The sequence below is a fragment of the Phyllobates terribilis genome, unplaced genomic scaffold (genome assembly GCF_046119375.1).
Source record: "Phyllobates terribilis strain yellow unplaced genomic scaffold, ASM4611937v1 Scaffold_144__1_contigs__length_4642544, whole genome shotgun sequence".
NCBI lineage: Eukaryota > Metazoa > Chordata > Amphibia > Anura > Dendrobatidae > Phyllobates > Phyllobates terribilis.
In genome coordinates this window covers 1,438,979-1,465,649 of record NW_027362904.1, presented here as the reverse complement: position 1 = coordinate 1,465,649, position 26,671 = coordinate 1,438,979, and positions in this window count along the sequence as shown.

Sequence of the window (26,671 nt, the reverse complement as noted above, 5' to 3'; positions counted from 1 at the left end):
GAGGATTAGATACACAGCTCAGCAGACAGTATCACACAGGAGAGGATTAGATACATAGCTCATCAGACAGTATCACACAGCACAGGATTAGATACACGGCTCAGCAGACAGTATCACACAGGAGAGGATTAGATACACAGCTCAGCAGACAGTATCACACAGGAGAGGATTAGATACACGGCTCAGCAGACAGTATCACACAGGAGAGGATTAGATACACAGCTCAGCAGATAGTATCACACAGGATAGCATTAGATACACAGCTCAGCAGACAGTATCACACAGGATAGGATTAGATACACAGCTCAGCAGATGGTATCACACAGGATAGGAATAGATACACTGCTCAGCTGATGGTATCACACAGGATAGGATTAGATGCACAGCTCAGTAGGCAGTATCACACAGGAGAGGATTAGATACACGGCTCAGCAGACAGTATCACACAGGAGAGGATCAGATACACAGCTCAGCTGACAGTATCACACAGGAGTGGATTAGATACACGGCTCAGCAGACAGTATCGCACAGGGCGGGATTAGATACACGACTCAGCAGACAGTATCACACAGGATAGGATTAGATACACAGCTCAGTAGGCAGTATCACACAGGAGAGGATTAGATACACAGCTCATCAGACAGTATGACACAGGAGAGGATTAGATACACAGCTCAGCAGATAGTATCACACAGGAGAGGATTAGATACACAGCTCAGCTGACAGTATCACACAGGAGTGGATTAGATACACGGCTCAGCAGACATTATCACACAGGAGAGGATTAGATACACGGCTCAGCAGACAGTATCACACAGGAGAGGATTAGATACATGGCTCAGCAGACAGCATCACACAGCATAGGATTAGATACACGGTTCAGCAGACAGTATCACACAGGAGGGGATTAGATACACAGCTCAGCAGACAGTATCACACAGGAGGGGATTAGATACACAGCTCAGCAGACAGTATCACACAGGATAAGATTAGATACACTGCTCTGCGGATAGTATCACACAGGATAGGATTAGATGCACAGCTCAGCAGACAGTATCACACAGGATTAGATACATAGCTCAGCAGACAGTATCACACAGGAGAGGATTAGATACACAGCTCAGCAGACAGTATCACACAGGAGAGGATGAGATACACAGCATAGGTTTAGATACACAGCTCAGCAGACAGTATCACACAGCATAGGATTAGATACACGGCTCAACAGACAGTATCACACAGGAAGGGATTAGATACACAGCTCAGCAGACAGTATCACACAGGATAAGATTAGATACACAGCTCAGCAGACAGTATCACACAGGATAAGATTAGATACACAGCTCAGCAGACAGTATTACACAAGAGAGGATTAGATGCACAGCTCAGCAGACAGTATCACACAGGAGAGGATTAGATACGCAGCTCAGCAGACAGTATCACACAGCATAGGATTAGATACACGGCTCAACAGACAGTATCACACAGGAGGGGATTAGATACACAGCTGAGGAGACAGTATCACACAGGAGAGGATTAGATACACTGCTCAGCATACAGTATCACACAGCATAGGATTAGATACACAGCTCAGCAGGCAGTATCACACAGTATAAGATTAGATACACAGCTCAGCAGACAGTATCACACAGCATAGGATTAGATACACGGCTCAGCAGACAGTATCACACAGGACAGGATTAGATACACAGCTCAGCAGACAGTATCACACAGGAGAGGATTAGATACACAGCTCAGCAGACAGTATCACACAGCGTAGGATTAGATACACAGCTCAGCAGACAGTATCACACAGGAGAGGATTAGATACACAGATCAGCAGACAGTATCACACAGCATAGGATTAGATACACAGCTCAGCAGACAGTATCACACAGGAGTGGATTAGATACACGGCTCAGCAGACAGTATCACACAGGAGGGGATTAGATACACAGCTCAGCAGACAGTATCACACAGGAGGGGATTAGATACACAGCTCAGCAGACAGTATCACACAGGAGAGTATTAGATACACAGCTCAGCAGATGGTATCACACAGGAGAGAATTAGATACACAGCTCAGCAGACAGTATCACACAGGATTAGATACATAGCTCAGCAGACAGTATCACACAGGAGAGGATTAGATACACAGCTCAGCAGACAGTATCACACAGGAGAGGATGAGATACACAGCATAGGTTTAGATACACAGCTCAGCAGGCAGTATCACACAGCATAGGATTAGATAAACGGCTCAACAGACAGTATCACACAGGAGGGGATTAGATACACAGCTCAGCAGACAGTATCACACAGGAGGGGATTAGATACACAGCTCAGCAGACAGTATCACACAGGATAAGATTAGATACACAGCTCAGCAGACAGTATCACACAGGATAAGATTAGATACACAGTTCAGCAGACAGTATTACACAGGAGAGGATTAGATGCACAGCTCAGCAGACAGTATCACATAGGCCAGGATTAGATACACAGTTCATCAGACAGTATCACACAGGAGAGGATTAGATACGCAGCTCAGCAGACAGTATCTCACAGGAGAGGATTAGATACATGGCTCAGCAGACAGTATCACACAGCATAGGATTAGATACACGGCTCAGCAGACAGTATCACACAGGAGGGGATTAGATACACAGCTGAGGAGACAGTATCACACAGCATAGGATTAGATACACAGCTCAACAGGCAGTATCACACAGCATAGGATTAGATACACAGCTCAGCAGACAGTATCACACAGCATAGGATTAGATACACAGCTCAGCAGACAGTATCGCACAGCATAGGATTAGATACACGGCTCAGCAGACAGTATCACACAGGACAGGATTAGATACACAGCTCAGCAGACAGTATCACACAGGAGAGGATTAGATACACAGCTCAGCAGACAGTATCACACAGAATAGGATTAGATACACGGCTCAGCAGACAGTATCACACAGGAGAGGATTAGATACACAGATCAGCAGACAGTATCACACAGCATAGGATTAGATACACAGCTCAGCAGACAGTATCACACAGGAGTGGATTAGATACACGGCTGAGCAGACAGTATCACACAGGATAGTATTAGATACACTGCTCAGCAGACAGTATCACACAGGAGAGTATTAGATACACAGCTCAGCAGACGGTATCACACAGGAGAGAATTAGATACACGGCTCAGCAGACAGTGTCACACAGGGTAGGATTAGAGATACACGGCTCAGCAGACAGTATCACACAGGAGAGGATTAGATACACAGCTCAGCAGACAGTATCACACAGGGGATGATTAGATACACTGTTTAGCAGATGGTATCACACAGGATATGATTAGATGCACAGCTCAGCAGACAGTATCACACAGGACAGGATTAGATACACAGCTCAGCAGACAGTATCACACAGCATAGGATTAGATACACAGGTCAGCAAACAGTATCACACAGGATAGGATTAGATACACTGCTCAGCAGATGGTATCACACAGGATAGGATTAGATACACAGCTCAGCAGACAGTATCACACAGGATAGGATTAGATACACGGCTCAGCAGACAGTATCACAGGAGGGGATTAGATACACGGCTCAGTAGACAGTATCACACAGGAGAGGATTAGATACACATCATAGGATTAGATACACAGCTCAGCAGACAGTATCACACAGGAGGGGATTAGATACACAGCTCAGCAGACAGTATCACACAGGATAAGATTAGATACACTGCTCAGCAGACAGTATCACACAGGAGAGGATTAGATACACGGCTCAACACACAGTATTACACAGAGGATTAGATACACGGCTCAGCAGACAGTATCACACAGGAGAGGATTAGATACACAGCTCAGCTGACAGTATCACACAGCATAGTATTAGATACACAGCTCAGCAGACAGTATCACACAGGAGTGGATTAGATACACGGCTCAGCAGACAGTATCGCACAGGGCGGGATTAGATACACGGCTCAGCAGACAGTATCACACAGGATAGGATTAGATACACAGTTCATCAGACAGTATCACACAGGAGACAATTAGATACACAGCTCAGCAGACAGTATCACACATTAGAGGATTAGATACACAGCTCAGCAGACAGTATCACACAGGAGAGGATTAGATACACAGCTCAGCAGACAGTATCACACAGGATGATATTAGATACACAGCTCAGCACACAGTTTCACCAGGAGAGGATTAGATACACGGCTCAGCAGACAGTATCGCACAGGAGAGGATTAGATACACTGCTCACCAGACAGTATCACACAGCATAGGATTAGAAACACAGCTCAGCAGACAGTATCACACAGGAGTGGATTAGATACACGGCTCAGCAGACCGTATCGCACAGGGCGGGATTAGATACATGGCTCAGCAAACAGTATCACACAGGATAGGATTAGATATACAGTTCACCATCACTGCGTCATAATAGCACTGCAGTATGTGGTAAGGGACTACAACTCCCAGCAAGTGACAGTGCAGGCACCGATCATGTAACTAAACCATCACTGCGTCATAATAGCACTGCAGTATGTGGTGAGGGACTACAACTCCCAGCAAGTGACAGCGCAGGCACTGGTCATGTAACTAAACCATCACTGCGTTATAATAGCACTGCAGTATGTGGTGAGGGACTACAACTCCCAGCAAGTGACAGCGCAGGCACCGATCATGTAACTAAACCATCACTGCGTCATAATAGCACTGCAGTATGTGGTGAGGGACTACAACTCCCAGCAAGTGACAGCGCAGGCACCGATCATGTAACTAAACCATCACTGCGTCATAATAGCACTGCAGTATGTGGTGAGGGACTACAACTCCCAGCAAGTTTATTTCTTTTTATTTTACACGCTGCTGTTTTCCACAGTGAATTACCAGAAAGATCTGCACCAAAATCATGAAGTGCAAATTTGCTGTTGTGGATTTTCTTGTGGATTTTTGCTAATTTGCTCTGATTTTCTATGGAAATCCTCCAGGAACAATCTGCCACATTTGAACAGATCTTCAGGCCTCATTCAGACATCTGTAGTTTTCTGGTACAGGAAAAAAAACAAAACTGATTTTCATCAAAGGGATCGATCCGAATTGTATCAATGTTTGTTACTATATGCAAATAAAAAAAATATATATATATATGGATATGTGAGCTGCCCCATAGATGATAAAGGTGCGTATTATGTCTGTCAATAACATGGATGTAAAAAAACAGACGTCTGAATGAGACGTTCACCCACAAGATCATCTAGCAATAGTGCAGCTCTGACCTGACACATAGCATTCACAGAAAGGCTCCTGATCAGCACATATGATGTCTGTGATCTATAAAGAGTCCTCCACATTGTACCCACTACATATACATTCACAATAAAGCTGCCCCCGTAACATCAACTGCCCCACACCTACCACATATAGCCAGGTCCCCGCTCCCCCACACACAGTATGTAGCCAAGGTCCCCTCCTCCATGTATAGCATATTTATCCAGGTCTCCGCTCCCCCACACACAGTATATAGCCAAGGTCCCCTCCTCCATGTATAGCATATTTATCCCTGTCTCCGCTCCCCCACACACAGTATATAGCCAAGGTCCCCTCCTCCATGTATAGCATATTTATCCAGGTCCCCGCTCCCCCACACAAAGTATATAGCCAAGATCCCCTTCTCCATGTATAGCATATTTATCCAGGTCTCCCTCCCCCACATATAGCAAAGAGAACCAAGTCCAGCACCCCCTCCCCCACCACACAGCATACGGTATATAGACAAGTCCCCCCCACACAGCATACGGTATATAGACAAGACCCCCACACACAGCATACGGTATATAGACAAGTCCCCCACACACAGCATACGGTATATAGACAAGTCCCCCACACACAGCATACGGTATATAGACAAGTCCCCACACACAGCATACGGTATATAGACAAGTCCCCCACACACAGCATACAGTATATAGACAAGTCCCCACACACAGCATACAGTATATAGACAAGTCCCCCACACACAGCATACGGTATATAGACAAGCCCCCCACACAGCATACGGTATATAGACAAGTCCCCCACACACAGCATACGGTATATAGACAAGTTCCCCCCACACAGCATACGGTATATAGACAAGTCCCCCATACACAGCATACGGTATATAGACAAGTCCCCCCACACAGCATACAGTATATAGACAAGTCCCCCACACACAGCATACAGTATATAGACAAGTCCCCCCACACAGCATACAGTATATAGACAAGTCCCCCACACACAGCATACAGTATATAGACAAGTCCCCCCACACAGCATACAGTATATAGACAAGTCCCCCCACACAGCATACAGTATATAGACAAGTCCCCCACACACAGCATACAGTATATAGACAAGTCCCCCACACACAGCATACAGTATATAGACAAGTCCCCCCCACACAGCATACAGTATATAGACAAGTCCCCCACACACAGCATACAGTATATAGACAAGTCCCCCACACACAGCATACGGTATATAGACAAGTCCCCCCACACAGCATACAGTATATAGACAAGTCCCCCCACACAGCATACAGTATATAGACAAGTCCCCCACACACAGCATACAGTATATAGACAAGTCCCCCACACACAGCATACAGTATATAGACAAGTCCCCCCACACAGCATACAGTATATAGACAAGTCCCCCCACACAGCATACAGTATATAGACAAGTCCCCCACACACAGCATACGGTATATAGACAAGTCCCCCACACACAGCATACAGTATATAGACAAGTCCCCCACACACAGCATACAGTATATAGACAAGTCCCCCCACACAGCATACAGTATATAGACAAGTCCCCCCACACAGCATACAGTATATAGACAAGTCCCCCACACACAGCATACAGTATATAGACAAGTCCCCCCCACAGCGGAGCATGTTGTGGCGTGTGAGCTCTGCCGTGTATATAGTACAGAGGAGTATATATATATGTGTATGTATATATATATATATACATACACACACACACACGGGGCATGCAGGAGTTTTTAGTTTACCAGTTTGGGTCCATGCGGAGCAGCTATAGGATTCACTGGTAACATTTTGGGGAACAGACGTTTTTATAATTTTTATTCCATTTTTCTTTTGCGTGAGATTAATAAAAAACAATTCTGCTGATGTTTTTTTATTTTTTCCAGCATTCAATGGCAAAACCCCAGGAATGGTTCTTATATTTTTTCTTTCCAGCGTTTATCGTGCAGTATAGAGACAAAATGAACAAAAGCTACAATTTTGCCATTAATTGTTACTATTTTATTCTTGATGCTGTTTTTCGTGCCGGATAAATCATGTGATCGTTGTACAGTTTGGGTTGTTGTTCTCTGCGATGTTAATCAGGTTTAGTTTTTTTGTTCTTGTTTTTTGGGGGTTTATTTTAATAAAATCTAGTTTTAATGTAAGAAAAAAAATTATATTTGAGTTTTTACTTTGTATATTTCCAAATATTTTATTGAAACGGAGTAAAGGAAAGAAGGATGAACTAGTGGGAGAGCAACTGTAAAGGACCCCTGCCAGTCCCTAAAACTAAAGGGGCCTGTGACGACACAGCATTTAATCGTAATTATCCAGATGTAAATTCCATAGGCCCAGAATGATAGACTATTGCCTGAATTATTAACTATTGAATTTATGTGTTCCTTTCTTCGGTTGGTCAACGCACATGATCTTTTGTCATGAGTCTGAATGTTGACTCATCTTGTAGGTTGAGGTGATATTTGTTAATTGATAAATGGTTATTTACCTCTTATATCAACTCTTCTGGTTTATTGTACTGTTATCTTTGCAATACAGGGACGCAGGCTCTTTGAACAATGGATGTTTGCTAAATATGTTGATTACCATTTTAGAAGTCCATGCAATTTGTTGACTTGCATTGTTTCGGAATTTATAGTTTATCCTTCAATGTTTGCAATGTTTGCAAGTCAACATTGGGGGATGAACTGTGGATGCTCCAGTAATGGGAATTAGTAACACCACCCCTTTCTCTTGACCTGTGGATGAAGTCTTGAAGAAGGACAGTTGTGAACTACATAAAGGAGACTTTTTACAAAACCACTGCCAGGAACACTCTATGGGAAAGCTCTACAGAACACCATGAATCCATTAAGAGGGACACAGATTTGGTTTCTACAGGATGCCAGCTTAAGGGACCACAGCCCCGGCTGGAGGAATACAAATCTGCTCCACTGACTACTATAGAACCCATGGATACATCTGGGAAAACCAGGTTGGGACCCACCAGTCACCTGGTCCCATGGAGATGTTTGGAGTAGCCAGGTTGGGACACTCCGGCCACCTGGAACTCGTGAATATGCTCGGAAAAAGCCAAGTCGGGACCTTCCAGTCACCTAGTTCCATGGATATGTTTGGAGAAGCCAGGTTGGAACTTTCTGGTCTCCTGGCCACGTACCTCAATGGACTGTCTGCTTTCTAAGCTTGTTGTTTCCTCCTCTTTGTGGGTGCTCTTTGGTGGGGGTGCCATTGGTGGGGGTAGTCAGCCCCAGAAGCCCCTCGGATTGGCAGCTGCTTTAATCCCAGCGAGTCAGCGGAAGGGTGAGACTCTGTAATTTGCACCATATTAGGTATTTGCTGGGACTGTTCGATGTGTTTATTGTGTGTTTGGTGGCTCAATAAAATATTACCTCACTGTTTTACAATCATCCTGTGTTGTTGTTTATGTATCTTCTATCAGTGATGGATTATAATGAGTGTGATCTGCTCCACCATGAGGGGACCGATCCTCCCGGGGGCCCACGTTCAAAGATCCCAGCACGGCTCAGGACGGATTCTTGTAGTGCTGATGTTTGATAAATAGGATAATAGAGCGCTCATAGAAAATAAATGTCTGACCTCTTCTTTCTGATGGGCATTTTAGAGCGAGGAGCTGCGCTCTGGACTCACCGCTGCACTCCCCATGCCATTGCGGTGGCCATCTTAATATCGATCTGTGCGGAGGAGACTGTGGGAGTCAGACGGAGGTGTCAAATGTACGGACCCTTTTAATCACAGGATGGAGGGTCACTGTGAATATTAATTCATGAACCACTGTGCATAGTGACTCGCCCCCAGGGCCGTGGGTCACTCGGCAGCCGGGCCTCTGGTTGCCGGGGGATATCACGGTGGCTGGCCCAGTCCGTGGCCCAGGGTGGTCAATCAAAGGGGGGGGGGAATGCTTATAGGGGAAATTGTCGTGACGCCACCTGTGGATTCTGGTAAGAGGATACCAGCGCTGCGACAGTCCACTGAGGCTGATGTTAGGGGCAGCTATGATGGGACGGCTCCCCACAGGTAGAGCAGGCCTCAGGGCAGTGTAGAGGTGTAGAAAGATGGTGGAAGCAGGAGGGAGATGGCAGGACGGTTCCATAGGAAGTACAGGCACACACACAAGGGTAAACTTCAATACCTTTACTGGTGGTGATGCAGGTACGGTCCAGGGCTTGTGGGGGCCCCGGGGGGATGCTGCGGGCTTGTGGGGGCCCTAAGGGGATGCTGCGGGCTTGTGGGGCCCTGGGGGGGATTCTGCGGGCTTGTGGGGCCCTGGAGGGGATGCTGTGGGCTTGTGGGTGCTCTGGGGGGGGATGCTGCAGGCTTGTGGGGTCTATGGGGGGGATGCTGCAGGCATGTGGGGGCTCTGGGGGGGGTGATGCAGGCTTGAGGGGGGCCCTGGGGGGATGCAGCCGGCTTGTGGGGGCCCCGGGGAGGATGCAGCGGGCTTATGGGGCCTCTGTATGGGGTCCATATGGCATTACATGGGGACCAGGCAGTATTCTCTATGGTGAATTATATGGGATCCAGTGTTTTGTATGGAGCATTATATAGGGCTCATAATACTGTATGGAGGACTATGTGGTGCCATAACACTGTATGGAGGACTATACTGTCCGGTCTGCACTGTGCGCTGTGAGGATTCACCGGTTTCTGAGCTATTGTAGAATTTACAGTAGATATCACTCATGAAATGTAAGAAGTCAGTGACATTTTTGGCATTGTACTATATCTATAATTTCTCTGCTGTATCTGTGCAACATGAATGGTTGGCTGTGTTAAAGGGGCCACTGAGACTCTTTCGCCCGGGGCCCACGAAAACCTGGAGGAGGGAGCATCATGTGACACTCCCTCTCCCATCATTCCTCCTCTGCGTCTGACGCAGCGGCATGATGACGCGCCACGCTGTGCCAGACAGTGGAGCTGGCAGCTGCTGAGGTGATCAGCTGCAGAGACTGAAGCAGCGGGGAACGAGGAGCGGTAAGTATGTATTTATTTTTAAATCAGTGTGTACTGATAATACTGGAGGACTGGGGCTGCATTTTACCCTACGGGTGGTTGGGACTGCATTTTACCCTATGGGGGGCTGCATTATACTGCGTACAGGATCATGGGGGAATGCATTATTCTGAGTGGAGAACCATGGCGAGTGTCTTAAGGCCCCGTCACACTAAGCGATGCAGCAGCGATCCCGACAACGATACGACCTGTCAGGGATCGTTGCTGCATCGCTAATACATCGCTGGGGAGCTGTCAAACAGGCAGGCTCACCAGCGATCAGGGGAGCAGCGATATCGTGGAAAGAATCGTTCCACGATGTCCTGCTCCTGTTACCAGCCTGCTGCTTAAGCAGGAGCAGGCTGGTAACTATGGTAAACATCGGGTTACTAAGTGCGCGTGTGCCCCTAGTAACCCGCTGTTTATCATGGATACCACTCTGCTAAGGTGAACGGTAGCCTCCGCGCACCGTAGCAGAGTGGTATCCATGGTAAACAGCGGGTTACTAAGTGCGCGCGTGCCCATAGTAACCCGATGTTTACCATGGTTACCAGCCAGATCGTTGGTCCCGCTGGTCACACACAGTGATGTGTGCTGGCCAGCGGGAGGCCAACGACCAAAAAATGGTCCAGGATACTTTGCAGCGATCAGCGACCTCACAGCAGGGGCCTGATCGCTGCAAAGTGTCACACATAGCGACATCGCTGGTGAGGTCGCTGGTGAGTCACCAAAACCGTGACACAGCAGCGATCTCACTAGCGATATCGCTATGTGAGACGGGGGCTTTATACTGTGTGGAGGACCATGGGGGAGTACATTGTACTGTGTGGAGGACCATGGGGGAGTGCATTGTACTGTGTGGAGGACCATGGGGGAGTGCATGGTACTGTGTGAAGGACCATGGGGGAGTGCATTATACTGTGTGGAGGACCACGTGGGAGTGCATTATACTGCGTGGAGGACCATGGGGAGTGCATTATACTGCGTGGAGGACCACGAGGGAGTGCATTGTACTGTGTGGAGGACCACGGGGAGTGCATTGTACTGTGTGGAGGACCACGAGGGAGTGCATTATACTGCGTGGCGGACCACGTGGGAGTGCATTATACTGCGTGGAGGACCACGAGGGAGTGCATTATACTGCGTGGAGGACCATGGCGAGTGCCTTATACTGTGTGGAGAACCATGGCGAGAGTCTTATACTGAGTGCATTATACTCTATGGAGTGTGGAGAGGTGTGGGGCAGTTGGGGGATCATACTTTACCCTGGGAGTTGAGGTCGGGTACAGTAGGGTCATTATACTGCGCATATGGAGGAATTCACCATGGGGGTATCATACCGTGTTTGGGGGGCACTTTTGTTGGCACCACACTTTATGGGCAATGAAAAAGGGATCTAGGACTTCAGCAGGAGGAAAATTACTATGTAAAGGCTGGAAGGTTGTGAGATCTGATCTTCTGCGACCCCGACAATTATTTACATTTTTGTTGCTGGGGGGGGGGGGCCCAATTAGAACTTCTGCGTCCTATGTACGCCCCTGATTATACCAAATCCTCAGCTGTGCTGGTACTAAGGATATGGACACTCAGACATTTTGGGCTAAATATATACATACAAATATTTTTTTCAATAACGTTTCATAAACAATTTGGCTTTTTTATTTCCTTTGCATTGCTAGTTGCAGAATGAGCTCACTGAGAATTTATCAGTGAGCTCATTCTGACCTTCTCTGTGCTGATTAAGTTCACAGACCAGCATGAAAGTTGGGCTGATCTCTGATGCAGTCATAAATCATCGCAGAAATAAAAGCGCTGGAAACTCCACATCATAAGGAGCTCACTGACTGAATCTCAAGTTAACTCATTCTGCAGCCATCAATGTGCTGCTGGGAAACAAAAAGCTGGTAAAGGCCGAACAGAGCAAATGTTACAAGAAGCAAAATAGTAAAAAGTATTTTTAGACCAATATACATGTATTTAAAGGGATTGTCCGGTGTGAAGCTGAAGGCTGCAGTCATCTGTGTGACTCTCTGTGACTGCAGACTTGTAATCCTCACATCATGTAGACTGCGCGCTGCCAGCATTATTCTCAGCCCAGAGATGGCAGAAGCCCCTGTATCATGTGTACAGGAATTGTGCCCCCTCTCCCCGAGGAGCAGCAGTGCCTCGTCCTCCAGATACATGAGGGTCCCATCGGGGAGATCCGCATGTACCGGCCATGATGTCATCTCCATGGATACGGCATCAATGTGCAGAGCAGAAGACCCCTGTAAGGGAGAGCTCAGACGTGGGGGGATTGATGTGGATGTGAGGAGCAGATCCCCCCCATATTCACAGATTATCGCACAATACATGTGGCCTTGCACAGGAAAAACTGTGAGGAAAGAAGAAATCAGATTTCTTACAATATAGAATAATGTCCTCCTGCCCTCGCTCATGTCCAGTATTATTTATCCCCTGACCTTTTGGGTGGGGAACCCCTCCTGAGCCCCCTCCATTATATAGGAGCCATATATCTGCTCCATTACTGGCAGAAGGTAAGGAGCCAATCACACTGCACGGCTTCTACTTCCTGCTCTAAGCCCCGCCCACCTGCCTTCCCTTGAGATCTCCATGACAACCCTTGTGTGACTACAGTGACAGGCCACCCCCCCAAGGATTCTGATCAGTGCGGATGTCTCCATATTGCTGAGGACTGTGAGCGGCTGATGGGCGAAGCCAGCAGCGATGTGAGGGGCAGAGCCAGCAGCGATATGAGGGGCGGAGCCAGCAGCGACATGAGGGGCGGAGCCAGCAGCGATATGAGAGGCGGAGCCAGCAGCGATATGAGGGGCGGAGCCAGCAGCGATATGAGGAGCGCTCACAGCACTGACAGGAGCAGGTGTGTGTGCAGCCCGTTCCTCTGCTGTGGGTGTTGTGTTGTGTGAGCTTCGCCGTGTATATATTATACATATATATATATATACACAGTTGAAATCAGAAGTTTCCATACACTGTATAAATAGACACATCTGCAGGTTTTTCTCAATATCTGACATGAAATCATAATAAACCTTTCCCATTTTAGGTCAATTAGGATTACCATCATTTTTAATATTTGCCAAATGCCAGAATAATGAGCGTCTCTTGTAAGGGGCATTAAAACCGTCTTGTTATACCACTCTGACCTCCACGTCTCTTGTAAGGGGCATTAAAAGAGTCTTGTTATACCACTCTGACTTCCACGTGTCTTGTAAGGGGCATTAAAACCGTCTTGTTATACCACTCTGACCTCCACGTGTCTTGTAAGGGGCATTAAAACCGTCTTGTTATACCACTCTGACCTCCACGTCTCTTCAGAGGGGCATTAAAACCGTCTTGTTATACCACTCTGACCTCCACGTCTCTTCTGAGGGGCATTAAAACCATCTTGTTATACCACTCTGACCTCCACGTCTCTTGTAAGGGGCATTAAAACCGTCTTGTTATACCACTCTGACCTCCACGTCTCTTCTGAGGGGCATTAAAAGCGTCTTGTTATACCACTCTGACCTCCACGTGTCTTGTAAGGGGCATTAAAACCGTCTTGTTATGCCACTCTGACCTCCACGTCTCTTCTGAGGGGCATTAAAAGCGTCTTGTTAAGCTACTGGGACCTCCACGACTCTTCGAACGGGCATTGCATTTTCTCATAATTTTTTGAAGCTTTTGCTTGGAAGGCATAAGCAAATACTATGGGAGACCCACTCCCCAATAATGGGAATAATGTTTTTAAGATGCTGTACTGCATGGCTCTTGTAAGGGGCATTAAAACCGTCTTGTTAAGCTACTGTGACCTCCACGTCTCTTCAAAGGGGCATTAAAAGCGTCTTCTTAAGCCACTCTGAACTCCACAGCTCTTCCAAGGGGCATTGAAATGTTGTTTTTAATTACCTTACCTCTAATCTCCACGACTCTTCCAACGGGCATTGCATTTCCTCCTAATTTTAGTCAGCTTTTGCTTTTCAATGCAAAGGTGAAAACTAAGGGAGACACACTCCCCAATAATGGGTAGAAGGTTTTTAGTACGCTGTAATCCACGTCTGTTTCCAGGGGCATTGCAGTTCCTTATAATTTTTGGAAAGCCTTCCATTCACTGCTTAGGCCAACAGTGCACAGGAGACCCAGTTGCCATAAATGGAAAAAAAGGTTTAGTTAAGGCCCTCTGACCTCCATGTCATTTCCAAGGGGCATTGGAGTGCCTCAAAAGTTTTGGTAGGCATTGCACTCACTGTATGCCCTATAACTGTGTAGCCAAACCGCTCCTTTTGTTACAGAAACATATCCTACAAGACATATGTGGTTGACTGGCCTGATATTGATGTGAATGGTCCCTGTTCCTCCTGCTCTTTCTCCTTTGCCACTACCTCATCCATCATTTATCACTTGAAGCTTTGTTTTAACGAGAGTCATAGAACTTGGATAGTAGCAGGAAAACATCCAGCAATCCACGGAGGAGGTAGGATATGCGCCAAAACGCTGACCACCTCAGGCCTAGCCACTACTACATACATGCGCTTGCATTCCTTGAAAACAAAGCAGATGCTAACTTCTATCATCCTCATCATGCTCCTCACCTTGGCACTCTCAACTCCCCTGATAGAGAAGCCAGGGCCCACCGGAGAAGTCGGGTTCTTTGGTGGGCTCGTCCAATGCTGCCCTAAAGCAGGCCAGTCTAAGAAAAGTGTGTGGGGATGTTCCGCGGAGAAATCGGGGCGGCTTGGAACCGTTTATGGACACCTGGCCGCGGGGCGGCTGGGGACCGAGTGTGGACACCCGGCCGCCCCCTGGCGGCTGGGGACCGAGCATGGACACCCGGCCGCCGGGCGGCTGGGGACTGAGTATCGATACCTCGCTGCCGAAGCAGCCATGAGGTAGTGGCCAGCTCTGGCCTCCACATGCCTAAAAGGCCCAATTTCAAGTGCACGCATGCTAGCAGTATGGTATTGCAGCCTCGGGGTGGGTTGGTGGCAGGTTGCATTCCAACAAAACAAAGCAGATGCTAACTTCTATCATCATCATGCTCCTCACCTTGGCATTCTCACCTCCCCTGATGGAGTCGGGTTCTCTAGTGGGCTCATCCAATGCTGCCCTAAAGCAGGCCAGTCTAAGAAAAGTGTGTGGGGATGTTCCGCGGAGAAATCGGGGTGGCTGGGGACCGTCTATGGACACCCCGCCGCCCCCAGGCGGCTGGGGACCAGGTGTGGACACCCGGCCGCCGGGCGGCTGGGGACTGAGTATGGATGCCTCGCTGCCGAAGCAGCCATGAGGTAGTGGCCAGCTTCGGCCTCCTCAAAACTAAAAGGCCCAATTTCAAGTGCAAGCTAGCAGTATGGTATTGCAGCCTGGGGGTGGGTGGGTGGTTGGCTGCATATTTGCGCTTGCATTGCAAGGAATGGAGGAGGTACAATTGAACACTGCCCTGGGACAAGGACTTGCACGGGGATAGTTGCAAGTCTGCATCTTCTGATGCGGCAAGGATCACTTCTGATGGGCACACTTTTAGGCAGTGACCTGGGAGTCAGAGATCCTTCCAGGGGTCTTCCCCATGCTGTCCCCATGTCTTTTCAGCACTGTATGCATGTGTCACACAGCACATGGCCAGATAAGGTTGTAAAATGTTAAAATGACATTTCCCGGTGAATGCATTTGTCACAGTTGAAAGCAATACAAAAGTGCAAAAACGCATAAAAAATGCTACTTGTGAACATAGCCGAAGGTGTGGAGGAGTATTTTTGTTTTTGGTTATTTATTTTACCTTATACACAAGTCTTTACCCTGGAAAAGAAATTCCTTAACATATTTCACAGGAAAAAAGTTTCACTTTCGTTTTTAAACATTTTCTTATGAGCCTGTAAAAGTGGCTTAATACCTCTGACCACGTTGTTGACAACAGTGACCTGGGGGTCAGAAATGCTTCCTGGGGCGATCCCCATGCTGTCCCCATGTCATCTGAGCACTGTCACTATCATTTTGGGCACTTTTTAGGCTTTCTACAGACTGCCGGGGGTGCCTCCGCAAAAATGCTCGGGTCTCCCATAGACTAACATGGGCTCGTTGCTCAGGTCGAGCACCCGAGTATCACGGCGAGCTCGGGCCGAGCTTCGAGCACCCGAGCATTTTAGTGCTCGCTCAACACTATTTATAACGGGGGCACAAGCTAGTGACTGATTTATATTCTCAGTGGAGCAGACTTCATTGCGGTGAATGATATACTCATGGGCACAGTGTGGCACATATTTGCATTTGGTGGCACAGTGGGCGGCATTATTTATTTAAGTCGCTTATATTTGTAACATTTTTGTTTTTCAGGAGTGCGGTGATCTGCTGAAAAGTGCGGAGCAGCCGAAACCTGGACAGCAAACTGCAAAGACGAATCATGGCGGGAAGTCGTCACGAAAGACTGGACTAGGTAAAGAAGAGAAGAAAGAGAGCGACTGCAGTGTATAAACTGGAGGGTTAGGTGGGGCCCATTATATTATAATAAATCTATGTGGGGCCCATTATATTATAATAAATCTATGTGGGGCCCATTATATTATAATAAATCTATGTGGGGTCCATAATATTAAAGGGACGGATATGTGGGGCCCATTATATTATAATAAATCTATGTGGTGCCCATTATATTATAATAAATCTATGTGGGGCCCATTATATTATAATAAATCTATGTGGGGCCCATTATATTATAATAAATCTATGTGGGGCCCATTATATTATAATAAATCTATGTGGGGCCCATTATATTATAATAAATCTATGTGGGGCCCATTATATTATAATAAATCTATGTGGGGCCCATTATATTATAATAAATCTATGTGGGGCCCATTATATTAAAGGGAAAGCTATGTGGGGCCCAATATATTATAATAAATCTATGTGCGGTCCATAACATTATAATAAATCTATGTGGGGTCCATAATATTATAATAAATCTATGTGGGGTCCGTAATATTAAAGGGACTTATATGTGGGGCCCATTATATTATAATAAATCTATGTGGGGTCCATAATATTATAATAAATCTATGTGGGGTCCATAATAATATAATAAATCTATGTGGGGTCCATAATATTATAATAAATCTATGTGGGGTCCATAATGTTAAAGGGACGGATATGTGGGGCCCATTATATTATAATAAATCTATGTGGGGTCCATAATATTATAATAAATCTATGTGGGGTCCATAATATTATAATAAATCTATGTGGTGCCCATTATATTAAAGGGAAAGCTATGTGGGGCCCATTATATTATAATAAATCTATGTGCGGTCCATAACATTATAATAAATCTATGTGGGGTCCATAATATTATAATAAATCTATGTGGTGCCCATTATATTAAAGGGAAAGCTATGTGGGGCCCATTATATTATAATAAATCTATGTGGGGTCCATAACATTATAATAAATCTATGTGGGGTCCATAATATTATAATAAATCTATGTGGGGTCCGTAATATTAAAGGGACTTATATGTGGGGCCCATTATATTATAATAAATCTATGTGGGGTCCATAATATTATAATAAATCTATGTGGGGTCCATAATATTATAATAAATCTATGTGGGGTCCATAATATTATAATAAATCTATGTGGGGTCCATAATGTTAAAGGGACGGATATGTGGGGCCCATTATATTATAATAAATCTATGTGGGGTCCATAATATTATAATAAATCTATGTGGGGTCCATAATATTATAATAAATCTATGTGGTGCCCATTATATTAAAGGGAAAGCTATGTGGGGCCAATTATATTAAAGGGAAAGCTATGTGGGGCCCATTATATTAAAGAGAAAGCTATGTGGGGCCCATTATATTAAAGAGAAAGCTATGTGGGGCCCATTATATTAAAGAGAAAGCTATGTGGGGCCCATTATATTAAAGAGAAAGCTATGTGGGGCCCATTATATTAAAGAGAAAGCTATGTGGGGCCCATTATATTAAAGGGAAAGCTATGTGGGGCCCATTATATTAAAGAGAAAGCTATGTGGGGCCCATTATATTAAAGAGAAAGCTATGTGGGGCCCATTATATTAAAGGGAAAGCTATGTGGGGCCCATTATATTAAAGAGAAAGCTATGTGGGGCCCATTATATTAAAGAGAAAGCTATGTGGGGCCCATTATATTAAAGAGAAAGCTATGTGGGGCCCATTATATTAAAGAGAAAGCTATGTGGGGCCCATTATATTAAAGGGAAAGCTATGTGGGGCCCATTATGTTAAAGAGAAAGCTATGTGGGGCCCATTATATTAAAGAGAAAGCTATGTGGGCCCATTATATTAAAGAGAAAGCTATGTGCAGCCCATTATATTAAAGAGAAAGCTATGTGGGGCCCATTATATTAAAGAGAAAGCTATGTGGGGCCCATTATATTAAAGAAAAAGCTATGTGGGGCCCATTATATTAAAGAAAAAGCTATGTGGGGCCCATTATATTAAAGGGAAAGCTATGTTGGGCCCATTATATTAAAGGGAAAGCTATGTGGAGCCCATTATATTAAAGGGAAAGCTATGTGCGGCCCATTATATTAAAGAGAAAGCTATGTGGGGCCCATTTTATTAAAGAGAAAGCTATGTGGGGCCCATTATATTAAAGAGAAAGCTATGTGGGGCCCATTATATTAAAGGGAAAGCTATGTGGGGCCCATTATATAATAATAAAATCTATGTGGTGCCCATTATATTAAAGGGAAAGCTATGTGGGGCCCATTATATTAAAGAGAAAGCTATGTGGGGCCCATTATATTAAAGGGAAAGCTATGTGGGGCCCATTATATTAAAGGGAAAGCTATGTGGGGCCCATTATATTAAAGGGACATCTACGTAGGGCCCATTATATTAAATGGATGGCTATGTAGGGCCCATTATATTAAAGAGAGAGCTATGTGGGGCCCATTATATTAAAGAGAAAGCTATGTGGGGCCCATTATATTAAAGGGAAAGCTATGTGGGGCCCATTATATTAAAGGGAAAGCTATGTGGGGCCCATTATATTAAAGAGAAAGCTATGTGGGGCCTATTATATTAAAGGTAAAGCTATGTGGGGCCCATTATATAATAATAAAATCTATGTGGGGCCCATTATATTAAAGGGAAAGCTATGTGGGGCCCGTTATCTTAAAGGGACATCTACGTATATGATAAATTCTATATGGGGCCCATGATGTTTAATGGAAGGCTATGTGAGGCCCATTATATTAAATAGAGGGCTATGTGGGGACCAATACATTAAAAAGAAAGCTATATTGGGGCCCACTATGTTATCTGGAAGGTTTTGTGGGGCCCTCTGTATTAAATTGAGGGCTATGTGAGGCCTATTAAATTAATTGGAAAGCGTTGCGGGGCCCATAATATTATATGGAGGGCTATGTGAGGCGCATTTATCAAATAAAGGGCTATGTAGCGCCAATTATATTAAATGGAAGCCTGTGTTTTGTCCATTATATTAAATAGAGATGTATCTTGGCTCCATTATAATAAATGGAAGGCAATGTGGGGACCATTATATTAAATGGAGGGTTATGTGGGGCCCATTATATTAAATGGAAGCCTATATGGAGCCCAGTAAATTAAATGTAAAGCTATGTGGGGCCCAATATTTTAAATGGAAGGTTAAGTGGGGCCAATTGTATTAAATAGAGGGCTATGTGGTGCCCAATATAAAACATGGAAGGCTTTTTGGTGCCCATTATATTAAATAGAGGGATATTTTGGCCCCATTTTATTAAATGGAAGGCTATGTCAGGTCCAATATATTAAATGGAGTCCAGTGTGGCCTATTATATTAAATTGACGGTTATGTGGGGTTCAATAAATTAAATGAAAAGCTATGTGGAGCCCAATAAATTAAATTATAGTACATGGAAGGCAATGTGCGGCTCATTATACTATATAGAGGGCTATGTGGGGGCCATTATACTTTATAGAATTCTATGTGGGGGTCCATTATACTTTTGCCAATGGCAAATTGTGTGTTCCGGTGGCACTCCAAAGGTAAAGGGTGTTCTCCGGTGGCACTCCAACGTCATAGGGTGTGCTCTGGTGGCACACCAATGGCAAAAAGGCCAAAGAGTAGACTCTGGTGGCAGACTGAGCAGCCCTAGAGTGCGCCCCAGTGATAAGCAATAAGGCCAAAGAATGTACCCTGGTGGTAGGCTAAAAAGCCCTAGAGTGCGCCCCAGTGGTAAGCAATAAGGCCAAAAAGTGCACCCCGGTGGCAGGCTAAAAAAGCCTAAAATGAGTGCCCCGGTGGTAAGCAAAATGGTCAGAGTGTACCCCGGTCGCAGTTAAAAAGCCCAAGTTGGGTGCCCCGGTGGTAAGCAAAAAAGGTCACATATTGGGCCCCTCTGATAGGCCTACGGGAAATAGAGTTCTCCGATGGCACACCAACGGTAAAGGGTGTGCCCGATGGTACTCCAATGGTAAAGGGTGTGCTTCAGTGGCATGCCAGTGGCAAAAAGTGTACTCCGGTGGCATGCTAATGGTGAAAGGTGTGCTCTGTTGGCACCCCAACTGTAAAGAGTGTGTTCCAGTGGCACCCCAGCAGCCAATGGTGTACTTCGGTGGCAGACCATCGGGAAATGGTGTGATATGTAAGGCTCATCATAACAAAAGGGAGGGCTATGTGGGACCCATTATTTTATATGGAAAGCAAGGTGGGGCCCATTATATTAATTAGGGGCTTATGTGGGGCTCTTTATATTAAATAAAAACATATGTGGGCCCCATTAAATAAAATGGAAGGCTATGTGGACCCCATTAAATTAAATGGAAGGCTATGTGGACCCCATTAAATTAAATGGAAGGCTATGTGGGGCCCATTATATTAAATGGAAGCCTATATGGGGCCCAATAAATTAAATGAAAAGCTACAGTATGTACAGCAATAATAAAAATGGTAATAATACAGGGTGGACTATTTATATGGATACACCTAAATTAAATGGGAATGGTTGGTGATGTCAACTTCCTGTTCATGGCACATTAGTATATGGGAGGGGGAAACTTTTCCAGATGGGTGGTGACTATGGCGGCCATTTTGAAGTCTGCCATTTTGGATCTAACTTTATTTTTTTCAATGGGAAGAGGGTGATGTGACACATCAAACTCATTGAGAATTTCATAAGAAAATACAAAGGTGTGCTTGGTTTTAACATAACTTTATTCTTTCATGAATTTTTTACAAGTTTATGACCACTTATAAAATGTGTTTAAAGTGCTGCCCATTGTGTTGGATTGTCAATGCAACCCTCTTCTCCCACTCTTGACACACTGATAGCAACACCGCAGAAGAAATGCTAGCACAGGCTTTCAGTATCCGTTGTTTCAGATGCTGAAAGGTTATATGGGGCCTATTAAAATAAATGGAAGACTATGCAGGACCTCTTGTAATAACTAGAAGGCAATTTGTGGCCCATTATATTAAACTAGATGGTGGCCCGATTCTAACTCATCGGGTATTCTAGAATATGTATGCGGCCGGCCGCGACCAATCAGCGAACCGTGTTAGTGAGGACCGGAGAGCATGTTTAAATTTGGCGCCAAAACCGGTGATTGGTCACGGCTGGCGGCCGCGACCAATCAGCGAATCGTATTAGTGAGAACCGGGGAGCGGGTACTTCCACTGTGAGCAGCCGGGAGATGACCGGCTGCTCGCAGCAGAAGTATCCCAACCCCGGTCCTCCCTTCACACTTGCCGTCGGGAGATCAGCGGCCCTAGCCTCTGATCTAGCGACGGTAGCCGCATGGAGGTCAGCGGCGCCGCAGGTCGGGGTACTTCTGCTGCGAGCAGCCGGGAGATGACCGGCTGCATCGCCACTGACCTCTATGCAGAGCGGTGTTTAAATTTGGAGCCAATATCGCTGATTGGTCGTGGCCGCCGAATCGTATTAGTGAGTACAGGGGAGCGGCGCTGCCTGTGCGAGTACTTCCACTGCGAGCAGCCGGGAAATGACCGGCTGCTCGCAGCAGAAGTATCCCGACCGGTGGCGCCGCTCCCCGGTCCTCCCTTCACACTTTCCGTCGGAAGATCAGCGGCCCTAACCGCTGATCTCCCGACGGTAGCTGCATGGAGGTCAGCGGCGCCGCTGGTCGGGGTACTTCTGCTGCGAGCAACCGGGAGTTGACCGGCTAGCGCCGGTCATCTCCCGGCTACATCGCCGCTGACCTCCGTGCGGCAGATGAGCTGCTAATGGCCGCCATCTTTTTCTGAAATCCCACGTCGCTGATTGACCACGGTCGGACCAATCAGCGACGCAGGACTTCCTGGACAGAAGGACAGACAGACAGACATGATAAGACGATTATATATATTAAATGTAAGGTTATGTAGGGCCCAATATATTCAATGAAAAACTATATGGGCCCATTATATAAAAGAAAAAGCTAAGTGTGGCCCATTTTATTAAATGGATGATGGCGTGCTCCCTTGGCAAGCCAGCGGGAAAGTGGCGTGCTTCCAGTGGCAAGCCAGGGGGACAGTGGCGTGCTCCGGTGGCAAGCCAGCGGGAAAGTGGCGTGCTCCGGTGGCAAGCCAGCGGGAAAGTGGCGTGCTGCGGTGGCAAGCCAGCGGGAAAGTGGCGTGCTCCGGTGGCAAGCCAGCGGGAAAGTGGCGTGCTCCGGTGGCAAGCCAACGGGACTGTGGCGTGCTCCGGTGGCAAGCCAACGGGAAAGTGGCGTGCTCCGGTGGCAAGCCAGCGGGAAAGTGGCGTGCTCCGGTGGCAAACCAACGGTAAAGTGGCGTGCTCCGGTGGCAAGCCAACGGGACAGTGGCGTGCTCCGGTGGCAAGCCAACGGGACAGTGGCGTGCTCCGGTGGCAAGCCAACGGGAAAGTGGCGTGCTCCGGTGGCAAGCCAAAGGGAAAGTGGCGTGCTCCGGTGGCAAGCCAACGGGACTGTGGCGTGCTCCGGTGGCAAGCCAACGGGACTGTGGCGTGCTCCGGTGGCAAGCCAACGGGACTGTGGCGTGCTCCGGTGGCAAGCCAACGGGACTGTGGCGTGCTCCGGTGGCAAGCCAACGGGAAAGTGGCGTGCTCCGGTGGCAAGCCAACGGGAAAGTGGCGTGCTCCGGTGGCAAGCCAACGGGAAAGTGGCGTGCTCCGGTGGCAAGCCAACGGGAAAGTGGCGTGCTCCGGTGGCAAGCCAACGGGAAAGTGGCGTGCTTCCAGTGGCAAGCCAGGGGGACATTGGCGTACTCCGGTGGCAAGCCAGCGGGAAAGTGGCGTGCTCCGGTGGCAAGCCAGCGGGAAAGTGGCGTGCTGCGGTGGCAAGCCAGCGGGAAAGTGGCGTGCTCCGGTGGCAAGCCAGCGGGAAAGTGGCGTGCTCCGGTGGCAAGCCAACGGGACTGTGGCGTGCTCCGGTGGCAAGCCAACGGGAAAGTGGCGTGCTCCGGTGGCAAGCCAGCGGGAAAGTGGCGTGCTCCGGTGGCAAACCAACGGTAAAGTGGCGTGCTCCGGTGGCAAGCCAACGGGACAGTGGCGTGCTCCGGTGGCAAGCCAACGGGACAGTGGCGTGCTCCGGTGGCAAGCCAACGGGAAAGTGGCGTGCTCCGGTGGCAAGCCAAAGGGAAAGTGGCGTGCTCCGGTGGCAAGCCAACGGGACTGTGGCGTGCTCCGGTGGCAAGCCAACGGGACTGTGGCGTGCTCCGGTGGCAAGCCAACGGGACTGTGGCGTGCTCCGGTGGCAAGCCAACGGGAAAGTGGCGTGCTCCGGTGGCAAGCCAACGGGAAAGTGGCGTGCTCCGGTGGCAAGCCAACGGGAAAGTGGCGTGCTCCGGTGGCAAGCCAACGGGAAAGTGGCGTGCTCCGGTGGCAAGCCAACGGGACTGTGGCGTGCTCCGGTGGCAAGCCAACGGGACTGTGGCGTGCTCCGGTGGCAAGCCAACGGGAAAGTGGCGTGCTCCGGTGGCAAGCCAACGGGAAAGTGGCGTGCTCCGGTGGCAAGCCAACGGGAAAGTGGCGTGCTCCGGTGGCAAGCCAACGGGACAGTGGCGTGCTCCGGTGGCAAGCCAAAGGGACAGTGGCGTGCTCCGGTGGCAAGCCAACAAGACAGTGGCGTGCTCCGGTGGCAAGCCAACGGGACTGTGGCGTGCTCCGGTGGCAAGCCAACGGGAAAGTGGCGTGCTCCGGTGGCAAGCCAACGGGAAAGTGGCGTGCTCCGGTGGCAAGCCAACGGGAAAGTGGCGTGCTCCGGTGGCAAGCCAACGGGAAAGTGGCGTGCTCCGGTGGCAAGCCAACGGGAAAGTGGCGTGCTCCGGTGGCAAGCCAACGGGAAAGTGGCGTGCAACGGTGGCAAGCCAACGGGACTGTGGCGTGCTCCGGTGGCAAGCCAACGGGACTGTGGCGTGCTCCGGTGGCAAGCCAACGGGACTGTGGCGTGCTCCGGTGGCAAGCCAACGGGACTGTGGCGTGCTCCGGTGGCAAGCCAACGGGACTGTGGCGTGCTCCGGTGGCAAGCCAACGGGAAAGTGGCGTGCTCCGGTGGCAAGCCAACGGGAAAGTGGCGTGCTCCGGTGGCAAGCCAACGGGAAAGTGGCGTGCTCCGGTGGCAAGCCAACGGGACAGTGGCGTGCTCCGGTGGCAAGCCAACGGGGCAGTGGCGTGCTCCGGTGGCAAGCCAACGGGGCAGTGGCGTGCTCCGGTGGCAAGCCAACGGGAAAGTGGCGTGCTCCGGTGGCAAGCCAACGGGAAAGTGGCGTGCTCCGGTGGCAAGCCAACGGGACTGTGGCGTGCTCCGGTGGCAAGCCAACGGGACTGTGGCGTGCTCCGGTGGCAAGCCAACGGGACTGTGGCGTGCTCCGGTGGCAAGCCAACGGGACTGTGGCGTGCTCCGGTGGCAAGCCAACGGGACTGTGGCGTGCTCCGGTGGCAAGCCAACGGGAAAGTGGCGTGCTCCGGTGGCAAGCCAAGGGGACTGTGGCGTGCTCCGGTGGCAAGCCAACGGGACTGTGGCGTGCTCCGGTGGCAAGCCAACGGGACTGTGGCGTGCTCCGGTGGCAAGCCAACGGTACTGTGGCGTGCTCCGGTGGCAAGCCAACGGTACAGTGGCGTGCTCCGGTGGCAAGCCAACGGGAAAGTGGCGTGCTCCGGTGGCAAGCCAACGGGAAAGTGGCGTGCTCCGGTGGCAAGCCAACGGGACTGTGGCGTGCTCCGGTGGCAAGCCAACGGGACTGTGGCGTGCTCCGGTGGCAAGCCAACGGGAAAGTGGCGTGCTCCGGTGGCAAGCCAACGGGAAAGTGGCGTGCTCCGGTGGCAAGCCAACGGGAAAGTGGCGTGTTCCGGTGGCAAGCCAACGGGAAAGTGGCGTGCTCCGGTGGCAAGCCAACGGGAAAGTGGCGTGCTCCGGTGGCAAGCCAACGGGAAAGTGGCGTGCTCCGGTGGCAAGCCAACGGGAAAGTGGCGTGCTCCGGTGGCAAGCCAACGGGACAGTGGCGTGCTCCGGTGGCAAGCCAACGGGAAAGTGGCGTGCTCCGGTGGCAAGCCAACGGGACTGTGGCGTGCTCCGGTGGCAAGCCAACGGGACTGTGGCGTGCTCCGGTGGCAAGCCAACGGGAAAGTGGCGTGCTCCGGTGGCAAGCCAACGGGAAAGTGGCGTGTTCCGGTGGCAAGCCAACGGGACAGTGGCGTGCTCCGGTGGCAAGCCAACGGGAAAGTGGCGTGCTCCGGTGGCAAGCCAACGGGAAAGTGGCGTGCTCCGGTGGCAAGCCAACGGGAAAATGGCGTGCTCCGGTGGCAAGCCAACGGGAAAGTGGCGTGCTCCGGTGGCAAGCCAACGGGAAAGTGGCGTGCTCCGGTGGCAAGCCAACGGGAAAGTGGCGTGCTCCGGTGGCAAGCCAACGGGAAAGTGGCGTGCTCCGGTGGCAAGCCAACGGGACTGTGGCGTGCTCCGGTGGCAAGCCAACGGGACAGTGGCGTGCTCCGGTGGCAAGCCAACGGGACTGTGGCGTGCTCCGGTGGCAAGCCAACGGGACTGTGGCGTGCTCCGGTGGCAAGCCAACGGGACTGTGGCGTGCTCCGGTGGCAAGCCAACGGGACTGTGGCGTGCTCCGGTGGCAAGCCAACGGGAAAGTGGCGTGCTCCGGTGGCAAGCCAACGGGAAAGTGGCGTGCTCCGGTGGCAAGCCAACGAGACTGTGGCGTGCTCCGGTGGCAAGCCAGCGGGACTGTGGCGTGCTCCGGTGGCAAACCAGCGGGAAAGTGGCGTGCTCCGGTGGCAAGCCAACGGGAAAGTGGCGTGCTCCGGTGGCAAGCCAACGGGAAAGTGGCGTGCTCCGGTGGCAAGC